Source organism: Rhamphochromis sp. 'chilingali' (genome assembly GCF_963969265.1).
Source record: "Rhamphochromis sp. 'chilingali' genome assembly, chromosome: 1".
Taxonomy (NCBI): Eukaryota; Metazoa; Chordata; class Actinopteri; order Cichliformes; family Cichlidae; genus Rhamphochromis; species Rhamphochromis sp. 'chilingali'.
In genome coordinates this window covers 58,916,217-58,939,869 of record NC_137929.1, presented here as the reverse complement: position 1 = coordinate 58,939,869, position 23,653 = coordinate 58,916,217, and the positions used below count along the sequence as shown (strand labels likewise).

The following is a 23,653-nucleotide window of genomic DNA, read 5'->3' as shown; positions in this document are numbered from 1 at the left end:
TGAAAGAAAACCATTAATCAACATATGAACCTTAGTTGATGCTGCTGAAGTGAAGCAGAGCAAAGTTACAGAGGTTTTATTAGAGACACAGCTAAGTGTTTTGAAATTTCGCATAATTTTAAAAAGTTTGAATTTGTTCAGTAGCCTATTGAACAGCAGAAATGAGACTTTCTTTTCAGAATTAGGTAAAAGGGAAAAAACAGCGGCTGACAGCGCTGCAAACAACGCTACACTTGTGCGTAATAAACAAGCGAATAATGCAGAAAACAGATTTTTTTGACGGGAAACTGTTCTTGAAGTACACATAGACAGAAAGAGAGAGAGAGAGGGAGAGAGCTGTGCATGAAGTGTGATTTTATTGTTGTGGAAGTAAAACAGCAAAAGTTCATGACGATGTTTATATGAAGGGTTGGATCTTCTTTAGCTGCTGGTTTAGTCAATATTGTTTGGAGAGAGACAAAACCTGCAGCTTCAGAATCTAGTGGAAAAAGGGCGGGAACTCAAAGCACGGATCAGCGAGCTGTCGGCTTTCAGCCCCGACCGTGTCCGTGCTGTCGTGAGAGAAAGGCGACATCTCGCTGATTCTGATCCGTCGGTGGATCCACGCTTTGTGTTTACGTCTTTGTGCAGAATCGTGTTCCTGCTCTCATTTACTATTTCAGCTGTTTGGTTGTTGTTATTTGTTGAAATTTTCTGAGGTTTAACCTGAAATTCTGGCATTTTGGTCAAAATAAATTTGTATTAAAAAATCAATTCAGGATTTTAATGAATCGATATCACATTATCCAAGCTAGAACCAATTTTAATCGATAAATCGATAATTAAAAACCCACCCCTATACATAACTTTGTGGACATGTAGCCAACAGTAATGTTATAACGTTCTTTGCAGATATATAAGTGATCTAAAATTTTATACTTGCTTTTAAAAGTTTATTCTTTGGCCACCACGCTTCAGCCATCTGCTGGGGTTTTTTCTTTGTTGAAAAAAAAAGCCACAGCCACCACTGCGCTATGAATTCTGGCCTATGTTGGGACATAATCAGCCTTCAAATGGGGCCTCGAGGGATGCAGACGAAGTATAGATAGATAATATAAGTGTAGATACTTACATGAAAACAAACATAATAACTTCATACTGTCACTGGGTTTAAACTAAAGGAGTGTTCACAAGAAATCATCAGTATCAAACTGTGACAATAAAAAAATGTTCATTAAAGCAATCAAGAATGAGTTGCAATGGAGCAGGTTTACTTTATGTAAACAGGATTAGATCGCGGCCACGCAGGTATGTCCGCTTCATTTATACGAAAGCAACAGCGATATTCCACCACTGTTTCACCATAAATAAATAACATCAATGTAACTAAAGATAATGCAGCACTTGATCCTTTTATTGATGTCACACAGATACATACAGGTCATTTCCTATAAAAGGGAAATGTACTATTAACATTCTATTACATGTATGTGATTATTACAGATGTAATTCATATTTCAGAGTAGTAATTGTAAATTACTTCGTGTAATCAAGATGAGAGACCACGGCTATAAAAGCGAAGGTGGATTTGGGAAGTCTGTCGCAGTCATATCCTGTCCGTATACGCGAGCCACCCATTGCGGAAGGTGCAAGATTGATAAGGAGAGTTTTCAGAATCCAGCGTATATTGCGGAATAGACAGGATCCTTTAGCTCAGCGCGACAGTGTGCTCATTGAGAGATATCGATTTTCCCGTGAGGGTATTATTTACTTAACCAACTTGTTGACGTGGGGGTGCAGGACCACCACCTGTCTTTTTTTTGCTCTGCCCTTTTCTTGGTTGCTGTTATGAACAAACAAACAGATTATTTCAATTCAATTCAATTCAATTCAATTCAATTTTTCTTTATTGTCCCACAAGGGGAAATTAGTTTAGCAGCAGGAGGATAAGAACAACAGAACAATACTATAAAACAATAATAACAATAATAATGATAGAAAATTCAAGGACAATTATTTGCCATTAAGGAGACAAGACGCAGTAGGGATAAAAGAGACCTGGAGTCTTTTAGTCCTCCTCGGAGGTACTCTAAAACGGCGGCCGGAAGGCAACAACTCAAACTCACTGTGAAGTGGATGGTTCACACAATTAATAATAGAATGAGCCTTTCTAAGCACGTTTCTATTGTAAATGGCCAAAAGTCCATCTTGCCAGCGCCCTGAAATTTTGCTAGCGGTTTTTACCAGAAGTCCCAATCGATTCTTGTTCTTCACCGTCAGGTTACCAAACCAGGCAGCGATACAAAAAGACATCACAGATTTCCAAGAGACAAAAAGCAATATAAGTGATAAATATTACCATTCTGTGGAATATTCTTATATTTCACTTTTACTTGTTCCCATGTTCTAGTGGGTCCTGTTGTGGCTCTAATGTGAAAGAGGATATAATATAACATAATATAATATAATGTAATATAATATTGGATAATATAGTGTAATATAATAAATCTACCCTACCGCCTACTGGTGTTGGCCAGAGGGGCCGATGGCACGATATGGCAGCCTGGCTTCTGTCAGTCTGCCCCAGGGCAGCTGTGGCTACAACTGATTAAACTCTGAAACTCCTAAAATCCCTCACTCAAGAGTTCTTGCTCTGCTGCCAAAAAATACTGTGCGTGCTCCTTCGACATTTCGCCGACCAATCAGAGGGTTGCCGATCAATGTTTCTACTATCGATGCGTAGCCCCTTTTACGACACCCAGTGATCTCACATCATTTCATCCAGCTGTACTAATCGTCAACAGCAGGTGTGTTCGGAGAACCGGATTAGCGAGCTCACGGTTAGAGCGATGATTTGGTCTTGGATGTAGTAAGCGACGTACGAAGAACGGACCCCAGGTCCAGAAATCAGAGCTACCTCATCAGATCCAAGTGTGACATCAGCTGACACTCTTTACAGGAGATTCCATCTGAACTCTGTGGAGCCTGATCTCAAAGTTTTTAAGTCTGACCCTGAAACCAGAAGAGGATCTTTCTCTCTCTTCAGATTCATTGTGATCCAGTGATTTCAGTCCTGCATGATCAGGCTGATGTTTGCACAGAGCAGATAATGAAGTGAAGGTTTTTGCACATTGGTAACAGTGAAACAGTTTATTTACAGCGTGGGATCGTTTGTGTTTGGAGTATGAACTGAGATTCCTGAAACTCTTGTCACACTGGTCACAGCTGCAGTTCACTTCCATGTGTGTACATTCATGTTTGTTACGATGACCTGATTGTGAGAAGCTTTTTATTCTACTGTATTTAGTATATTATTTTATTCTATTCTGTACAGCTGTGTACTGTATTTAGTCTTTTTGTATTCTAATTTTTGCGTCATAACTTTTGCACTGTCCACTTCCTGCTGTGACAAAACAAATTTCCCACGTGTGGGACTAATAAAGGTTATCTTATCTTATCTTTTGTCACATTGTCTGCATTTGTATGGTGTCTCTCCTGTGTGGATTCCCTTATCCTTTTTCATTGAGCTCATGTCCAGTGGTGAAGGATGACCCACACTAGTCACAGATGTGCTTTTTGACCACACTGTGAAAGAGTTCATGTATTTTTAATGTATTTGGTGTGTGGAAGCCTCTCCCACATTCTTTGCAGTAGTTCATCTGTCTCCAGTGTGGATACGTTGATGTGGATTTAGGTCCAGTTGATGATTGGAAGTTTTTCCACAAAGCTTACAAAGAAACGTTTTCCCACCACCACAGCGACGACAGGGCTGAGAACTGGATCCATCTGTGTTGCTCTGCTTTGTTTATTTTTATCCTGAATGTCGCCTGAAATAAAGAGCATCTCTGCCAACGTCCAATTACTTTTACTGTTTACATTATAACACTCAGCTTACTGAGAGAAAATGAGTCTTCATTTTCCCAAACAGTTCATTCAGTATAACTCCATAAGTTTACTGATCAAACTTGTTCCAAACAATCAGGTTAAAAATACAGGATAAAAAGGTAAATACATCCTCACAGTAACTGCACTTGTAGAGTTACTTTCTGGTGTGGATCTGTTGGTGTTTTTTCAGCTGATGTGGAGATTTAAAAGTCTTCTCACACAGGTCACATTTATAAGGTCTCTCCTCAGTGTGGCTAAACATGTGTTGCTGTAACTGTGCATCTGTTGGAAACAGTTTCCCACACTGATCACAGCAGTAAACACCATTTCCAGTGTGAATCCGTAGGTGAATATTTCGGTAGTGTTTTTCACTGAAACTTTTTCCACAAAAGTTGCAGCTGTACGCCTTAATTCCAGAGTGGGTAACTAGATAGTTCTGTAAGTTTCGACTTTGAGCAAAAGCTTTACCACACAACTCACAGTAGTGTGCTTTAACTACAATGTGGATGAGTTGGTGTTTTTTTTAAGCCCACACGATACGTAAAAGACTTTCCACACAACTCACAGCTGTAAGGTTTAACTCCATTGTGGACGAGTTGGTGTCTTTTTAAGTTTCTAGCCTGGGTAAAAGACTTTCCACACAAGTCACAGCTGTAAGGTTTAAATCCACTGTGCATGAGTTGGTGTCTTTTTAAGTTTCCAGCCTGGGTAAAAGACTTTCCACACAAGTCACAGCTGTAAGGTTTAACTCCACTGTGGACGAGTTGGTGTCTTCTTAAATCTCGACCCCGGGTAAAATCCTTCCCGCAGTCATCACAGCTGTAAGGTTTAAATCCACTGTGGATGAGTTGGTGTGTTTTTAAGTGTCCAGCCCGGGTGAAAGACTTTCCACACAAGTCGCAGCCGTAAGGTTTAAATCCACTGTGGATGATTTGGTGTGTTTTTAAGCTTCCAGCCTGGGTAAAAGACTTTCCACACAAGTCGCAGCTGTAAGGTTTAACTCCACTGTGGATGAGTTGGTGTTTTTTTAAGCTTCCAGCCAGGGTAAAAGACTTTCCACACAAGTCGCAGCTGTAAGGTTTAACTCCACTGTGGATGAGTTGGTGTGTTTTTAAGTGTCCAGACTCTGTAAAAGACTTTCCACACAAGTCACAGCTGTACGCTTTAACTCCACTGTGGATGAGTTGGTGTGTTTTTAAGTGTACAGCCCGGGTGAAAGACTTTCCACACAAGTCGCAGCTGTAAGGTTTAAATCCACTGTGGATGAGTTGGTGTGTTTTTAAGTGTCCAGCCCGGGTGAAAGACTTTCCACACAAGTCGCAGCTGTAAGGTTTAAATCCACTGTGGATGATTTGGTGTGTTTTTAAGCTTCCAGCCTGGGTAAAAGACTTTCCACAGATGTCGCAGCTGTAAGGTTTAACTCCACTGTGGATGAGTTGGTGTTTTTTTAAGCTTCCAGCCAGGGTAAAAGACTTTCCACACAAGTCGCAGCTGTAAGGTTTAAATCCACTGTGGATGAGTTGGTGTGTTTTTAAGTGTCCAGACTCTGTAAAAGACTTTCCACACAAGTCACAGCTGTACGCTTTAACTCCACTGTGGATGAGTTGGTGTGTTTTTAAGTGTCCAGCCCGGGTAAAAGACTTTCCACACAAGTCGCAGCTGTAAGGTTTAAATCCACTGTGGATGAGTTGGTGTGTTTTTAAGCTTCCAGCCTGGGTAAAAGACTTTCCACACAAGTCGCAGCTGTAAGGTTTAAATCCACTGTGGATGAGTTGGTGTCTTTTTAAATCTCGACACCGGGTAAAATCCTTCCCACACTCATCACAGCTGTAGGATTTCTCTCCCTTTCTTCTGTGAGGTTTGTCGGCCTCCTGAGAGCGCTGACTTCTCGCTCCATGTTGGTCCTGCAGTGACAGAGATACAAACAGAGGCAGTGAGTGAAATGCAGTCATGGAACAAACTGTAACTCCCTCTATTAGCGGAATCAAACATGTCAACAAACACATTGTAGGTGTGTTTCCACCACCTTCTGGTCATAGTATCACATTTCAATGATGTGCTACAATGACAGTCGTAATGAAAAATACATATTGAAGAAATATTGATAAGTGGAGAAAATATTTTACTCATAAAAAATTGAGTTCAATTTTTGTTATTGTTGTTTCAATGTGTGCCGATAAAAATTATGTTTGTATCTTCTTGTAACATCTGAGTTTTTTGTTTGTGAATGTAGATTCTGTGTATATATGGAGGAGCCCGGGATGGAAAAGATAAAGCTGCTGTTAACATGTTTTTAAAAACCAACAAGCTGTGCAGTTTCAATAACAGTGTAACTGTGATATTTTTCTCACCTTCTGTGTTGAAGTCATTTTTTCCTCTGTAGTGGCTGAGCTCAGTCCAAATGGCTGAAATTGTTCCTCTGTTGCTCCACCAGACTCTTCTCCTGTTACTCAGCTGGGACACAAAAAGTATATGTATTTTATCCCTGATAAAAAAAAAAAAGCAGAGCAAATAAACATGACTAAACTCCTCAGTGACAACAATACCTATGAAACTTCAATGTGGAAACTGAGAAGCAGCTACAACAAGAAAGTCATCAGTTGTCACAAGAACCTGAAAGGGGAAAAAGCCACTGACCCCCCTGCATATCACTACCTTTACCCAGTGGATGCTACACCCTGTATATATGGACTTCTATAGATCCACAAGTCCGGCTCACACTCAATGGTAGCAGTACCACCTGAAGCACCTCATTAGATTCCACCTACTCCACCCAGACAACCCACATGGAAAGGATATATATAAATCTTATAAAGTTTGTATCCGTCTTGTGTGAAACTTGTATGAAAAGCATACAAGAGTGAAAACAGATATAAGACCCCTTGAAAATTATATAATGAAACTTCTATGTTTTGGATACTTACTAAAACAATATATGAAAGTAATGAGAAAGTGGCCATTTTCATGAGTAAATCATATAATTTTTTACTATTTCTTTTCCATATGGGAAGGTAAAGGGTGGTTGTATGTAGGGATGGGTATCGTTAAGGTTTTATCCGATACTAGGGCTGCACGATTAATCGTTAGAAAATCGCGATCTTGATTCATACTTTTGTGCGATCTCATTTCCAAATGACAACGATTTTAAAAAAAAGAAAAAAAAAAGACGACGATTGTACCGCATTTTGATCCGGGACGTAATCTGCATGAAAACAAGCGCTCACTCTTCCTGCTCAACAAATGACAAGGGCGGAGCCTTATACCACGTGATACAGACGCTGTGCCGTGTGATGCTAAAATTAGTAGGGAAAAAACAACGGAGAGCACGTCAGGGAAGACGAGAAAGTGACAGGAGAAAATCCATCCCGGTCAACCACCCAAACATCAATAACGGGAACCTTATACAGCACTTCCCTATACCCGTCGAACTCCCGCAGGCACAAAGAAATTACAGAGGCCATTACTTATCACCTGACCAAAGATATGGCTCCCATCAACACTGTGCAAAACGAGGGATTTAGGGAAATGATCAACACCCTAGACAAACGCTACACAGTGCTGTCCCGCAACTATTTTTCTATTGTTGCACTACCTGCTCTATACACGCAGTGTCGAGCAACGGTGGAGACGGAATTTCAAGCAGTACAACATTTTGCAGCAACAACAAATGTGAGACATTTGTTGTTTTTATGTTTATTTATTGTTTTTATGTTCAGTCTCAACTGTTATGAAGTTGATGTGCAGTTAATAAGTGCAATAAATATTTATCGTGAGAGAATCGTGATCTCAATTCTAAGGGGAAAAAATCGTGATTCTCATTTCATGCAAAATCGTGCAGCCCTATCCGATACCAGTACCAAACTGGTACTTCTGAAACGGTGACAGTGCTTAAACGGTACTCAAACTGGTGCTTAAAGAATGGAGAACACAAAATTGGTCCAAAACCCTCTCATGTTCAGCTGTTTTTTTTGTAAAAAGATAACAATGTTAGCCTTTTCTGCAGCCATAGGGCATATATGGTATCACTCTTGGCTGGAAGCAATGCTTAAACAATGGAAAAAACACAAACTTCGTCTAAAAACCTCTCATGTTTAGCCGTTTTCCATTTTTTCTTTGGTCATTTTAGCCTTTTTGGCCAGGGTGAAGGGAGTATCTGCCATCAGACAAGAAGAAAGCCATGTAACTATGACGGTGTTTGCTAGTTCACCTTACATGCATTAATGTAATAACGTGGTTAGCCTACTCAACGTAAATTACACACGAACAACATTAATCTACATATATTGTTACAAATATATGTAAGAACTGAGCCAAATTTAGTAATGCCAACAAAATGAAATAACAATATTTGTATCTTATATATGATACATTCTTCCACAGGAGCTGCTGATCCAGTTCTACACTGCGGTCATTGAGTCTGTCCTGTGCTCCTCCATCACAGTCTGGTATGGAGCAGCCACTAAACAGGACAGGAGCAGACTGCAGCGGACTGTACGGGCAGCAGAAAGGATCATCGGCACCCCCCTGCCCTCCATCCAGGATCTGTACCTCTCAAGAACCAGGAAACGGGCAGGGAAAATCATCACAGACCCCTCACACCCTGCACACAGACTTTTTGATCTGCTGCCCTCTGGCAGACGGTACAGAAGCCTGCAGACCAGGACCACCCGACACAGGAACAGTTTCTTTCTCCTCGCCATCTCCCTTCTTAACAGTTGACTTGTCACACTGCTCCCACTGCCAGACTGCAACTGCACCTTATGTACATTTTGTAGTATTCATTCCACCTCATTCATTTCTGTATTTTATGTATATAAGTTTAGGTTCGTTATTTATAGTTGGTTTACACAGCTTTGTGTATGTATGTGTAATGTGTATATATATATAGACACGTGTGTGTGTGTGTGTGTGTGTGTGTGTGTGTGTGTGTGTGTGTTACATTGCTGTGCTTGAGAGCCACCATCTACTGGAACCAAATTCCCTGTATGTGTCTGCACATATACTTGGCCAATAAACACGATTCCGATACATCTATATATACACTGTAGGGCTGCCACGATTAGTCGACTAGTCACGATTACGTCGACTATCAAAATCGTCGACGACTGATTTAATAGTCGACGCGTCGTTTGAAGCTTTGTAAGATCCCAAAAGACGCAGGAATAAGTAGCAGGATTTAAGAGTGTAATAACGGACTGAAACAGAAGATGGCAGCACTGCATGTACAAGGATGCCAGCTGCCGTTAAACCCCGAAGAAGAAGTAGCTCCGTCCCAGTCAGAATTCATAGCGCAGCCCAGCCAGTGTTGCCAACTTAGCAACTTGGTCACTATATTTAGCGAGTTTTCAGACCCCTTAAAAAAAGACGTGAAAGCGCTACTCTCAACAAGCAGCGGGTGCTGTAACGCAGTCAGTTCTTCTTTTACTCTTATGCTGTTTTGTGAATCACAAGGTTTAAAACTACTTATAAACACACACACAAAGTAACTCCACCAGAGTGCCTATTTCGGGTCACTTTTGCCGGTCCAAGCCCGGGCAAAGGAGCAGGGTTGGAATTGTGACATTAAAAAAAACAATAATTGCTAAAAGAAATTTAATTTGTAGTTCTAAATAAACTAACTGCATTTAGGACGTTTTTACTCACTTTATGTCTCTTCCATGATGTTATTTCTCTCTCCAACAACATAGGTTACAATTAGATTAGCATGACCAATTATGCAAATTAGGCGATGACATCATTTAGCGACTTCTAATGACTTTTTTGGACAACCAATAGCGATTTTCCTTACTGAGGAGTTGGCAACACTGAGCCCAGCTCAGTTTCCAACAATGGCGGCAGCTAGTTAGCTTTAATATTACTCTTATTATTCTTTCTGGGTCACAAAATAAACATTTAACATGTTTTCAGGCAAGAATGTAGCTGTGTAAACCTCAAATATCTGCTCAGTTTATCAAGACACCACATATTTTCAAAAGCGCTCCGACGTTTTCGGAGACGTCTGTTAACCACTAGCTCGACAGCTAGACGGGGGCAAGGCTCGCTAGAGCCATGAGAGCACTGGACTCCCGGCAAATCGTTTTCAAACCCACCGCCGTCTTTCGCTACTCAGGTTAAACATGATATATGAGTCACTTAGATAACTTAAAAATGTTATTGTTTGGCTTTTTTCAGTGTTTTATTTGTTCCTGAGTAAATCGGTTTGGCTGAGATTAAAGTTATAGTTCTTACACAGCTGAATAAACTTCAAGCAGACAGCTGATCATCAGAAGTGTGAGATGCTGGAGAATTTACTCCGGTGTCCTGTTATATTTTAGATAGCAAGGAGTTTATTAAACTTCACTGAAACAATCTGCAAATTTCATTAAAATTTAATAAACTATCATTTTGTCTTTATTTTTAGTTAGCACATACCTTAAACACTTAAAGCTGTAAGCTAATGATAATTATATAAGAGCAGATGCTGCTGGTGCAATAAGCTGTATGTTTTACGTTCAATGGATGATGATCTGATTAGTTGACTAATCGCAAAAATAATCTGTGACTAGTCGACTATCAAAATAATCGTTTGTGGCAGCCCTAATACACTGTCAAAGATACTTGTCTTTGAGTGAAGATTTAAGGTGATAGGACATAAATAAATGCAACTTGAATCTTTACTGAAGCTCAGTATTTGACACAGAGTTCAAGTTCAATGCTGTAATAACTAATAATGATTAATATAATAATAACTGTAATATTGGCAGTATAATATTTACATCACCAACATGAAATGACTTTAGTCTCATGAACAACATTAGCTAATTGTTATTTACTAGCTAATCTTAAAATGACTGTTCAGTACAGAAATGAAGCCCAACAATCATGTTTTTACAGTCCCGCGGTCTCAGCCTCAGATACTCAACAAATCAAACAAAGCTCATAAAAAAATAAACAGATGAACAAAAACTGTTTCTCTTCCATTTCAAACAATGCTGTATGAAACGTTTCAGCGGTTAGTGACATGGTTGCTAGGCAACCTGAGCAGCGCCATGGAGGCAAGACTGTCCCATTACACAAGCATCTCACTTTCGGTCTTTGAGGATGATTCCCGCATGGCCCGCATCCTCCAAGGCTGCAGACCCTGAATTGGAATACAGCCTATAAAGGTGTGTGTATGAGAAGTACTTCTCAGAACCACTTGGTGTTTGCTGTGACTGCATGTAGTGGGATCAGTGGTAATAAAGCTTTGAAGAAACATACTTCAGCCTCATCTGACCCTTCTTCTCCAGCTGGGATATCAAAAGAATCGGTGAAGTCAAGAGAAAGTGAACCTCAACAGCACCTAGCCACACGAGAAGTCCGATCATTTTCTCTCTAATCTTCTTAGACTCAGAACAAAAGTTGTCCGGCTTTGTGTGTCTGGCAAAACGCTTTTTACAAATCCTGCTGGAATAGGTCTGGTTACAGCCGCAGTCAAAGCATGATGGAAATAATTGAACAAGCAAGCAAATGTAGCCCTTTCGCATCCTTCGCAGTAGGCTTCCACTACTCTCTCTATAGGGCTTTGGAGTTGACATCACGGAACGCTGGGAACGCTGGGAACGCTGGGCCATCTTCCGGGGAAATGAATCAAAACAAACACACTGTGTTGTAACGACGACTACAAGAAAGATGCTTAAAAGTAGCTCAAAATAGCAGAGACTGTATAGTGACTGATTGCGTTGGAAATGTGGACCCGCATGAAATACAGCCGTGACGTAGAATCCCTGAAGACCTACTGCTATTGACGTAGCGTGACATTTTTTCGTACCTTGTCAGTGGAGTCAGCGCGCACAAGTCGTTAGATATCGTCATATCGCCCAGCACTATCGTGTGGACAATAGAAAAGTGTCTAGTGCCATTTGTCTTCTATTGTTTTTAACCCAAATTTTATAAATTATTACATAAAATATATAATTAACCCTTTACAACCGGTCGGAGAAGGCACTCCGTTTTACCTAACTATTTTTAAATCCCTGTAGAACTGGAACCAAAAATTATTTTTTTGGCATGTGAAACCGGAGGAGTTGTACTTACATCTTATGCCATTAGCTTGTCCTAGGTCACGGTTTCCTTCCACATACAGGGAGTGCAGAATTATTAGGAAAGTTGTATTTTTGAGGAATAATATTATTATTGAACAACCACCATGTTCTCAATGAACCCAAAAAACTCATTAATATCAAAGCTGAATGTTTTTAGAAGTAGTTTTTAGTTTTAGCTATTTTAGGGGGATATCTGTGTGTGCAGGTGACTATTACTGTGCATAATTATTAGGCAACTTAACAAAAAACAAATATATACCTATTTCAATTTTTTTTTTAACCAGTGAAACCAATATAACATCTCCACATTCACAAATATACATTTCTGACATTCAAAAACAAAACAAAAACAAATCAGCGACCAATATAGCCACCTTTCTTTGCAAGGACACTCAAAAGCCTGCCATCCATGGATTCTGTCAGTGTTTTGATCTGTTCACCATCAACATTGCGTGCAGCAGCAACCACAGCCTCCCAGACACTGTTCAGAGAGGTGTACCGTTTTCCCTCCTTGTAAATCTCACATTTGATGATGGACCACAGGTTCTCAATGGGGTTCAGATCAGGTGAACAAGGAGGCCATGTCATTAGTTTTTCTTCCTTTCTTGCCAGCCACACTGTGGAGTACTTGGACGCGTGTGATGGAGCATTGTCCTGCATGAAAATCGTGTTTTTCTTGAAGGATGCAGACTTCTTCCTGTACCACTGCTTGAAGAAGGTGTCTTCCAGAAACTGGCAGTAGGACTGGGAGTTGAGCTTGACTCCATCCTCAACCCGAAAAGGCCCCACAAGCTCATCTTTGATGATACCAGCCCAAACCAGTACTCCACCTCCACCTTGCTGGCGTCTGAGTCGGACTGGAGCTCTCTGCCCTTTACCAATCCAGCCACGGGCCCATCCATCTGGCCCATCAAGACTCACTCTCATTTCATCAGTCCATAAAACCTTAGAAAAATAAGTCTTGAGATATTTCTTGGCCCAGTCTTGACGTTTCAGCTTGTGTGTGTTGTTCAGTGGTGGTCGTCTTTCAGCCTTTCTTACCTTGGCCATGTCTCTGAGTATTGCACACCTTGTGCTTTTGGGCACTCCAGTGATGTTGCAGCTCTGCAATATGGCCAAACACGCTTGACTTTTCTCAGTTCATGGGCAGTTATTTTGCGCCTTGGTTTTTCCACACGCTTCTTGCGACCGCTTGATTGTTCGATGATCACGCTTCAGAAGCTTTGCAATTTTGAGACTGCTGCATCCCTCTGCAAGATATCTCACTATTTTTGACTTTTCTGAGCCTTTCAAGTCCTTCTTTTGACCCATTTTGCCAAAGGAAAGGACGTTGCCTAATAATTATGCACACCTGATATAGGGTGTTGATGTCATTAGACCACACCCCTTCTCATTACAGAGATGCACATCACCTAATATGCTTAATTGGTAGTAGGCTTTCGAGCCTATACAGCTTGGAGTAAGACAACATGCACGAAGAGGATGATGTGGACAAAATACTCATTTGCCTAATAATTCTGCACTCCCTGTATAGCTTTAGAAAAATTTGCATAAGAAGCACTTGCAGCAACAAAAAGATAATATTCCAGAAACACGCTTTGCCGATGTTCATAACACTTCTTACGTTGGCATATACATCAGTGCAAATTATTGCATGTCCGCCATTACCTGCCCGAAACCGGAAGTGACGTCATTTTTGTGGGCCTTATAAGCCTATGTTGATGTTCATAAAAGTCATGTGCATATTAGTATTGTACAACACTTTGGTCTACTAGGTGTGTTTTTAAAGTGCTATATAAATAAATGATGATGATGATGATGATGATGATGTTTGACTTTGTGCTTTTCCGTATTGTTTCTGGGATGCTTAGAACTTAAATTACACTGTTGTAAATATTATAATGCATCAAAATAAACTATTTATTTCCATTTTTCCTGTAGTATATAAAAATTAGTGTATCTCAAAAATAAAATTATAAATACACTCAAAATAAATTTCTTGTGGTTGGAAACTTTTCTATTTACAATTTCGAGAGATACACCTCTTAATTGTATTTTAACTAAAAAGATATGTAAAAAAAACAAATCAAACAGATTTTAAATTTTTTTGTAGTTTATTGCACTACAAGTTTTCCAATTTATGTAGTTACTATGGACCTAATGGATACATATGCATACAGATTATTAAAATTTGGGCTATAACGGTTGTATTAATATATGGAAACTTGAAATGCTCCCACAAATGGCACTACTACAGTTAAAGAAATTGCAATAATTTGTTCATATTTATTATAAATAATTCTAATTATACATCTTACTTCCATTCTTTTATCCTGTGTCACTAAAAATACATTTTATTTTAGTTTTATACATTGATTAATGACCTGTGACCATGGGTCATTGTGAGCATCACAGGGAAGGTTGAAGCCGTCCACTGCACCTGTATGGCCGGAGTTGCGGAGACCTGCAGCCATGTCGCTGCTCTTCTGTTTAATGTAGAAGCAACAGTGCAGATCTGTGGCACAAGGACTGTTACAGATGAACTTGGATACTGGGTTTTGCTGGGTAATATGACCAAGAAACAGTCAGAGGTTGGCCATAAGATGGACTTCTCCTCTTCAGCTGCCCAAAAAAGGCTCTTGATCAAAACATAAACAGACCATCCGTATGGAAAGGTAAAACTAGCCGTCAACAAAAAAAAGAAAAATCCTACCTGCTACTGTGGAAGAGTTGTCACCGCCATAGGGCTTTGGAGCGTGATGTCACGGGCGTGGAAAGTATTTTGGCCTGATGCGCCATTTTCCGGGTCCAAACAAAGCACAAGCGAAAAAGGAGCGAAGGCACACACAACAGCCATGGTTCGTACTTGCCGTGTTGCCGGCTGTGGAATAAGCTTAAAAAGGGTTTGTCTTTTTTATTCTTTCCCAACCTGGAAGCATCATGAGGGAGCTGGGAGGGATGTGAGATGGGCAAATGAACTGAATCATTTCTTCAACAGATTTGATTCAGCCATGAGGCAGTCTGCAACATCGGCTGCAGACTCACCCACCCCCACTGCTGCTGTTCCACCTCAGACACTTCACACCTCCTCTATTCACCCTGCTCACTCCCCCCCACCCCCAAATGCAGCATCCAATACACACTCAACACAAGGCTCCAGCGTGTCTCTCTCAACCACCCAGATTAGGAGGGAACTGAGGAGGATTAATGGCAAGAAGGCAGCGGGTCCAGATGGCATCAGCTTGAGGGTCGTCAGGTCCTGCGCGGACCAACTGTGTGGGGTGATGGAGCACCTCTTCAACCTGAGCCTGAGGTTGGGAAGAGTCCCACAGCTCTGGAAAACCTCCTGTGTTGTACCAGTGCCAAAGACTTCACGCCCCAAGGACCTCAACAGCTACAGGCCGGTGGCTCTGACATCCCACCTGATGAAGACCCTAGAGCGGTTGGTCCTGGCTCAGCTTCGGCGCCTAATAAGCTCATCACTGGACCCACTTCAGTTTGCCTACCAGCCTGGCATTGGAGCGGATGATGCCGTCATTCACCTCCTAGATCGTTCCCTCGCTCACCTGGAGACCGCTGGAAGCACTGTGAGAATCATGTTCTTTGATTTCTCCAGTGCCTTCAACACCATTCTTCCCTCGGTTCTAAAGGACAAGCTGGTGAACTCTGGAGTGGACCATCACCTCACTTCCTGGATCCTGGACTACCTCACCGACCGACCACAGTATGTGAGGACTCAGGGCTGTGTGTCGGACAGGGTCGTCTGCAGTACGGGGGCCCCACAGGGAACGGTTCTGGCTCCGTTCCTCTTCACCATCTACACTGCAGACTTCTCCCACAATTCCATCCAGTGCTTCCTGCAGAAGTTCTCTGATGACTCTGCAATAGTCGGCCTCATCACTGATGGGGACGACAAGGAGTACAGAGGTCTGACCCAAGACTTTGTGGACTGGTGCCAGCTGAACTACCTCCAGATCAACGCCAGTAAAACCAAGGAACTGGTGGTAGACTTCCGCAGGCACAAGCATTCTCCACTGCAACCACTGAACATCCAAGGTATGGACATTGAGGCTGTGGACAGCTACAGGTACCTTGGTGTTCATCTGAACAATAGACTGGACTGGACTCATAACTCAGACGCCCTCTACAGGAAAGGGCAGAGCAGGCTGTACCTGCTGCGGAGACTCAGGTCGTTTGGAGTGGAGGGCCCACTCCTGAAGACCTTCTATGACTCTGTTGTGGCTTCTGCTATCTTTTATGGTGTGGTCTGCTGGGGCGGCAGCATCTCTGCTGGGGACAGGAAGAGACTGAACAGGGTGATCCGAAGGGCCAGCTCTGTTCTAGGATGCCCTCTGGACCCAGTGGAGGTGGTGAGTGACAGGAGAACGGCGGCTAAGCTGTCATCCCTGTTGGACAACATCTCCCACCCCATGCAGCAGACTGTGACAGCACTGAGCAGCTCCTTCAGTGGGAGACTGCGGCACCCACGATGTGGGACGGAGAGATTTCGCAGGTCTTTCCTCCCCACTGCTGTCAGGCTCCACAACAAAGACTTTAACTGATCAAACACACACATCCATACATATGCAATAATACTAAGTGCAATAATCCTTTCTGTCATCGTTGTACTTTTACTCAGTTGTATATAGCATTTGTATTTGTATTCTATTTTTATCTTATTGTATATTTATTTTATTTTATTCTACTGTATATAGTATTTTATTTTATTCTATTCTGTACAGTTGTGTACTGTATTTATTCTTATTGTATCCTAATTTTTGCCTCATAACTTTTGCACTGTCCACTTCCTGCTGTGACAAAACAAATTTCCCACGTGTGGGACTAATAAAGGTTATCTTATCTTATCTTATCTTATCTTATATGGCGGACCTTACAAAACGAAGGCGTCTAGCCTGGATAGCAGCCATGCGACGGCTTGATATCCAGTTTTCTTCCATCTCCAGATATCTGTTGGTGTGCTCCAGACATTTTAACTCCGGCAAGTTCTGTATGTTCATATCACTCTTTATAGCTTAATAATATTATCGTTGGGGTTCTTGGAGGTTATAGAAATTGCAAACAAACATAGAATTGAGTGACTGTGGAGACATACGTGCTATGTAACGATTTGCTAACTCTTTCGCACAACTGTAGGGAAGCCTGCCTATGAAATGAATCAAACAAATCCAGACTGGTTACCAACGTTACACGTAGGGCACTCCGAAATCCGAACGTGAGGGTTAGGGTCAGGGTTAACAAGATACGTGACGATATCGGGGTAGGACAGTGGCGGTAAGTACTCTGGGTCTTTACTCCACTGCCCTACTTCATAGTCCACACCAGAGGCGGAAGCAGACATCTGAAACACCCGGGGCTTAGCCCTAAAGGATGGATGTGGGATTCTTTTTTTTCTTCTTTCTTTTTTTATTTGGGGGGGGGTAGACATTACTGAAAGATTAATTGGAGCATAACTGAGCCACTGTGTGAGAGCTGAGCAGCAAAAGGAAATTAAGTGAGGGTAGAAATGACTGAAATGGGCTTTATTATGAATTTTGTTCAAAAAAGAATGACTTCATATAGGAAAAAATATATATCACATATGCAGGACACCTTAAACTAGTATTTTAATTAATCAGCAAGGCAGAACAAAGTTGGGGCTGCATCAAGACACGAGGACTAAACCCCAATTCAACCAGACCCAGAACTGATCCGGAATTAAAACAGGACTACAACAGTTCAAAATCAGGACCACTTAGGACTTAACCAAGACAGAACCAGAATCAGAACTAGATGATAGTAGCACTAAAAATCATCATAGACCCGCACTACACTTAGTTTTTTAATTCTACCAAAAGTACACTATTTACATTCAGAAAAGTTTATATAATTATTTAGCCTTCATAAGCCTGCATAACTTAATAAATCTATAACTTGAAAAATAACAAACCTGAAAAGAAACACTAGGTACGAGATACACAAGTACCTATGATACGGATTTTGGTAAACAACCATTTGACTAACATGTGTTTCTCACCTGCTCTTGTTCCCTTACTGTTCTGTCCTCATTCTCCTCTCTCTCCCTCTTTGTGCTGACAATCATCAAATATACAGTTGAAACCAGATATTTACATACTCTTCAGATCAAAACAGATACACTTGGTAAAGATACACATCAAATCAGACTACCGTAATTGTCGGGCTATAAGCCGCTACTTTTTGCACAAGCTTTGAACCCTGCGGCTTTTAGTCAGGTGCGGCTTTTCTATGGATTGTCCATGATTTTTATCATATCGTAAGACAATTTGTTTTGTTTGTTCCGCTGTTGTACGGCACTACGTTGCCTGGCGGAAGGGCATGTGATCAGACACACAGTATCGGGGTTCAAGAGTGGTATGTTGGTCACGTGTCCATCCGCCAGGCAACATAGTGCCGTACAAGTAGCACGAAAAACAAACTTCAAATTAACGCTACGCGTTCAGCGGGAGTCGTGGATGACGAGCGGCGATAAACTTGCGAAAAGCAAGTTATGCTCAATTCCACCGGTGGAATCTGACAGCGTGGAAAAGTGTGAAAACATCCATGATCACCAACGGATGTCGAAGGGCTGGACTGCTGCATGATGGAGAGGAGGACACCACGGCCTTTCTGAGGGTGTTCGACTCCGACACTGACAACGAGGATTTCTTTGGTTTTCAAAGTGACAACGAAGGAAAGAAGCTGAGAGTGGATGACGTAGCCATCCTGAGCCTGTTCGTATCTGACACTGGAGAAGAGGACTTTGGTGGTTTTAGTGCGCAGGAAGATGGTGGTGAATGACTGACTTTTCTTCTTGTTAAAGCCGTGTCGCTGCACCTGAGCCTAAAAGGTAGTCCGAATCTATTTTTCTGGTGTGCTGTAGGTTATTGTTATGTACTACATTTGTTACTCATTCATGAAGCACAGTACATGTTTCGTACTTGTAATTACTGCTACTTGCACATATACCTAAAACGTTATGCAAATATGTACCCATAACTTGTTTTTCAAAATATTAATAAAAGAGGTGTGTCTCCAAACAGCCATCTCTTTCCTGACATTTCGCTTTGTGCATATTCTCTTACATATGATAAGTCAACATTGAAACACCTGCGGCTTTTAGTCAGGTGCGGCTAATGTATGTACAAAACAGGATTTTCCCCTGATTTTAGCTTGTGCGGCTAATATTCAGGTGCGCTTTTATAGTCCGGGAAATACGGTAAATGTTTATTTTTTTAGATTGATAAATATAAAAAACATATTTGTAAACTTTAAGAGTAAATAGAGAAACTATCTGTATTTCTTAATTTTAAATGGCACCAAATTGTATTCAAAATTGAGCCACACTTATGGAGCTCCACAATCCTTTTCCTGGTGTTTTGGTTGACATCTCTTAATTTTCCATTTCAAAGAAACAGGCTCTGTGTTTTGTCTTATATGCATCCACAGCTGTTCCACCAATTTACTCACATGGACTCTACTAACCTATCAGAAGCTTCTTCAGCGCAGAATGGAATCGTCTGGAGTTTTCTTATTAATTAACAATAAACTTAGTGTATATGTACTCCTAAATTTGATGAAAGTGATAAAAAATAGACAGCTCTGTCTCTCTTTATTTTGACATTTAACTAATTCAAAAGATATTTCAATATTTATTTATCTAAAACAAAACAAGTTTACTCTAAATTGATGTTGTACAGTAAAAAAAATGTTCTTGTGTTTTCCATAAATTGTATGTAAATATCTGGTTTCAACTGTGAATATACTGCTGTGTATTGAAAGTCCTCTTGTTTTGCATAGATATACTGAACAACATACAAAGCATAATATATAAAATAACATCTACCTGAGTTTTTTCTTTGAAAGAAGCTCCTTATGTCCATTCTTGTATATCAGTGCATTACTGAAACCGATTTATTTAGCCGTGGAGGGAAACAACTGAAAATATGAAATAAACACACATAAGCTAAGACTCTCTAAAGAAACAGCATTGTTGTTGTTCGGCTTTTCATTTCGCCATTTGTTGATTAACTTGAAGAGCAAGTAACGTAATATTGGTCAAGTGATCAGTTTCATATCAATGAAACTCATATCAATCTTTCGTGATACACCGTCATATTTACATTTTTTATACAGTATGAATGATTTACTTTGGTACCTGGTCAATCTTCAGTTCTCCTCTGTCTGCCTAGCTCCATTTCTCCAACAGCGCACTTGCAGTAGTGATGTGTCGGTCGCGAACGAAATGGCTCGTAGAGCCGGCTCTTTGGAGTGAACGACGCGAGCCGGCTCCTTATTGGGAGCCGTTTTTTTTTCTCTCTCTCTCGCACTTTTTTCCCCGTGTCACTCCGCACTCGAGCCTTGTGCTTTGCGCTGAAAAGAGAGGGGAGGGGCAGTAGTTACACTGGCAGTAGCACAGGAACAGAGCTGGAGGGAAACAGCCAGGGACATCAACGTCACATTAGAAAGGTATAGTAATCATCCAAAACTATATTCAGTTGCGGATGATAAAGGATTCAGAAAGTTTATTCATGCAGGCCCAAATGGCAGAGAATATGCATGTTCTTTTTGTTTTCATATTTTAATTTATATTTAATTGTGTTGTGGTTTGCAGTGTTTTGTGTTGTTTCACTTTAAATTTGTTTAAAAGGAAAAAAGCTGAAAATTTAAATAGTTAAAAGTTGAAATGTAAATAGTTGGTTTTTTGTATTATATTATTTATTTATTACATTTTGTGTGGAGTGAATAAATAAAAGTATATTTACAGTGGCCCCTAGAGACAAAGCACGTAAAAACTCCAAAACACGTACAAAAGACAACAGAAGTGCTCCAGGATGCTCGGGCGCAGTGTTGAGCTTTTGTTACCTAGTGGCTACACAAGCCAGCAAGTACCAACGACCGGATTTGGTGTGTGGTAGTAACAGGTAAATGAACTTTTTTTTAAATTATTTGAATATATATGAGTGCTTGTGTATAAATACACAAACAATACACACATGCTTTCAATTGTGTAATTTAAGTGATCTAGGTAGCGGTTTTGAAAGTTCAGTTAACGTTAGAAATGTGTTTTGGAGTTTGTACGTGTTTTGTCTCTAGGGGCCACCGCATATATTTATATATAAACATATATAAATAAAACCACTTCTTTTTTTACATTAGTAATTCCTTTTGTGCATAATTTTATATTATTGTTAATAATAAATTAATTAAAGCAACAAAACAACCTGAAGAGCCGGTTTGGAGCCGAAAGAGCAGACTCTTTTTAGTGAGCCGAGCTGAAAGAGCCGGAAATCCCATCACATCATCACTGCGGGGCGATCGTGGCTCAAGACTTGGGAGTTCGCCTTGTAATCGGAAGGTTGCCGGTTCGAGCCCCGGCTTGGAAAGTCTCGGTCATTGTGTCCTTGGGCAAGACACTTCACCCGTTGCCTACTGGTGGTAGTCAGAGGGCCAGTGTCGGCAGCCTCGCCTCTGTCAGTGCGCCCCAGGGTGGCTGTGGCTACAATGTAGCTTGCCATCACCAGTGTGTGAATGGGTGGATGACTGGATATGTAAAGCGCTTTGGGGTCCTAAGGGACTAGTAAAGCACTATATAAATACAGGCCAACAATCATGTTTTTGCGGTCTCAGCCTCAGATACTCAACAAATCAAACAAAGCTCATAAAAAAATAAACAGATGAACAAAAACAGTTTTGTAATAGAGTGAATTGTTGCCCCCCAGTGGTAAAATACAGAAGTGCCTGTTACAGGGCTAGTTCTTGGTTGACCAATATATAACAACAAAAAGGGTAGATTTCTGCACGCTAAGAAAACAACAAGTTAGTGTGTGATGTCCTGCTGTTCAATAAAGGCACCTATCCACGTCCGATCTTTTCAAAGAGCCTAATCCAGAATATCACAGTTTCTCTAAATACAGGCAATTTACCATTCACTAACTCGCAGGCAGTAGCTGCCCCGTCCTGCTTAGTGCCTGAGCTCAGATCATACCAATATTAGGGGGGGGGGGGGGGTTTACGCACAGTCGTAAACACATACACATACAAATACAAATCCTGATTTACAAGTACAAAATATTTATGATCACATTTTGAGCCCATACTTGAGCTTTGGCCCAGAAAGTGGCGCGTCAGGCCAAAATCCTTTCCACGCCCACCCCTGTGACATCACGCTCCAAAGCCCTTTGGCCTCCTTCTCAGCAAGCTTCCACTACTCTCACCCTGGAGTTGCGCTCCCCCAGGCTTGTACCTGTGGCTTCAGGTCCTGGGGTGGGGGTTGGTTGTTCTCCTGCCCTGCACCCCATCCTTTTGTTCATATTCCAAGACTATTTTTCTTTATGTATTCTTTCCCCCCAGCAACCGCCATATTATGATGTTGCAAGCAATCACAAACTCTACAGTGTGTCTAACTCCAATGTCTACCAAGCAATCTATTATTCTCAACAGAGCTAAACTCAGCATAAACTGAACCCACATTAAAGTTAGCTCGATGCTTACCTTTAGACGAGCCCACAAACCGAGGGAAACTCCGTGATGAAGCTGGAACACTTTCCAAAAACAGGAAACAGATCAGGGAGCAGAGACCCACGTGGTTCACGCTGATCTCAGCTACGATCCAGGAGACAAGGGTGTGCAGATCGATGCAGATATCGATCCAAACGTTGGTAGTGGTATATGTTCCTGTAAGTTTACTACTTTACAACCGTTTCATAAAAAAGCAGCTCTCTCTGCTCGACTCCTCTCCTGCATACACACTTTGCTCCGCCCCCTTTATCTGACTCCGCTGTGATTTGTTGCTGTGCGGTCACGTGACTCAGCTGCACAACGTAACCCAGTGGAGTGTTATTTCAAAAGTAGCGCCAATCTCCTTTTCCTAAACTCTTTTCCTTGGCCTCGATGAAAACGTCATCGTGGGGAGGACAATATGGAATCAGAACGATGCCACCTTGAAGCGAAACCGAAAAAAAATATTGTAACTGAAATAAATGTACTGGAAAATCTTGTATTGAAACCGAAAAAACAATTGATAGTGAATAAACAATTAATTGAAACTGTAATTTTTTTGTTTTCGTTTACAATTTTTTTTTTTTCGGTCTCAATCCATTTTTCGGTTTCAATCCATTTTTTTTCGGTTTCAAACCATTTTTCAGTTTCAATCCATTTTTGTCATTTTTGTCATCCACATTGTCAGATGTAGCCCCCAAGATTTTTTACACACTGTAGTCAAACACCTGTTTAAAAAAAACCTGTTCTTGATCTTACGATTCTTGCAAATTACAGGCCTTTCTTCTAACTACCTTTTCTTTCCAAAATTCTTGAAAAGAGAGTTGACAGTCAATGAATGACCTTCCTGAAAAAGCAAAATGTTTTACACGTTTTCCAATTTGGTTTTAAACCCTTTCATAGCACTGAATCAGCCATTTTACAAGTTTTTAATGACATATTTTTAGCCACTGATGCTGGGGACTGTGTTGTTCTTGTACTTTTAGATTTGACAGTTGCATTTGATACTGTGGATCATGCATTTTACTCTGTCATTTGGAGCACTGGGTGGGCACTTGAGTGGTTCAGGTCCTACTTGGCGGGGCAAACATTTTGTGTCAGTCTCTGTGACCATGTGCCGTCCTCCGCTCCTCTCTTGTGTGGTGTCCCACAGAGCTCAGTTCTAGGCCCCCTTCTCTTTTCTTTGTATCTGCTCTCTCTTGGATCTATAC

At 41.0% G+C, this 23,653-nt stretch overlaps 1 long non-coding RNA gene across 4 annotated transcripts; it reads right to left on the bottom strand.

The window, feature by feature from the left end:
• Positions 1–1,868: 1,868 nt before the first annotated feature.
• On the bottom strand, positions 1,869–22,719 carry LOC308402070. Of its 4 annotated transcripts, none has more exons than XR_013972683.1 (4): positions 22,437–22,719; positions 20,101–21,519; positions 6,216–6,318; positions 1,869–5,768 (listed from the first exon to the last, which is right to left on the bottom strand). It is a non-coding gene; the product is annotated as an uncharacterized lncRNA (long non-coding RNA). The 4 variants fall into 4 exon arrangements; XR_013972684.1 differs by lacking the exon at positions 22,437–22,719 and adding an exon at positions 19,789–19,880 and having other exon boundaries at positions 6,216–6,349; positions 20,101–21,669; XR_013972685.1 differs by lacking the exon at positions 22,437–22,719 and adding an exon at positions 19,789–19,880 and having other exon boundaries at positions 20,101–21,669.
• Positions 22,720–23,653: the final 934 nt, after the last annotated feature.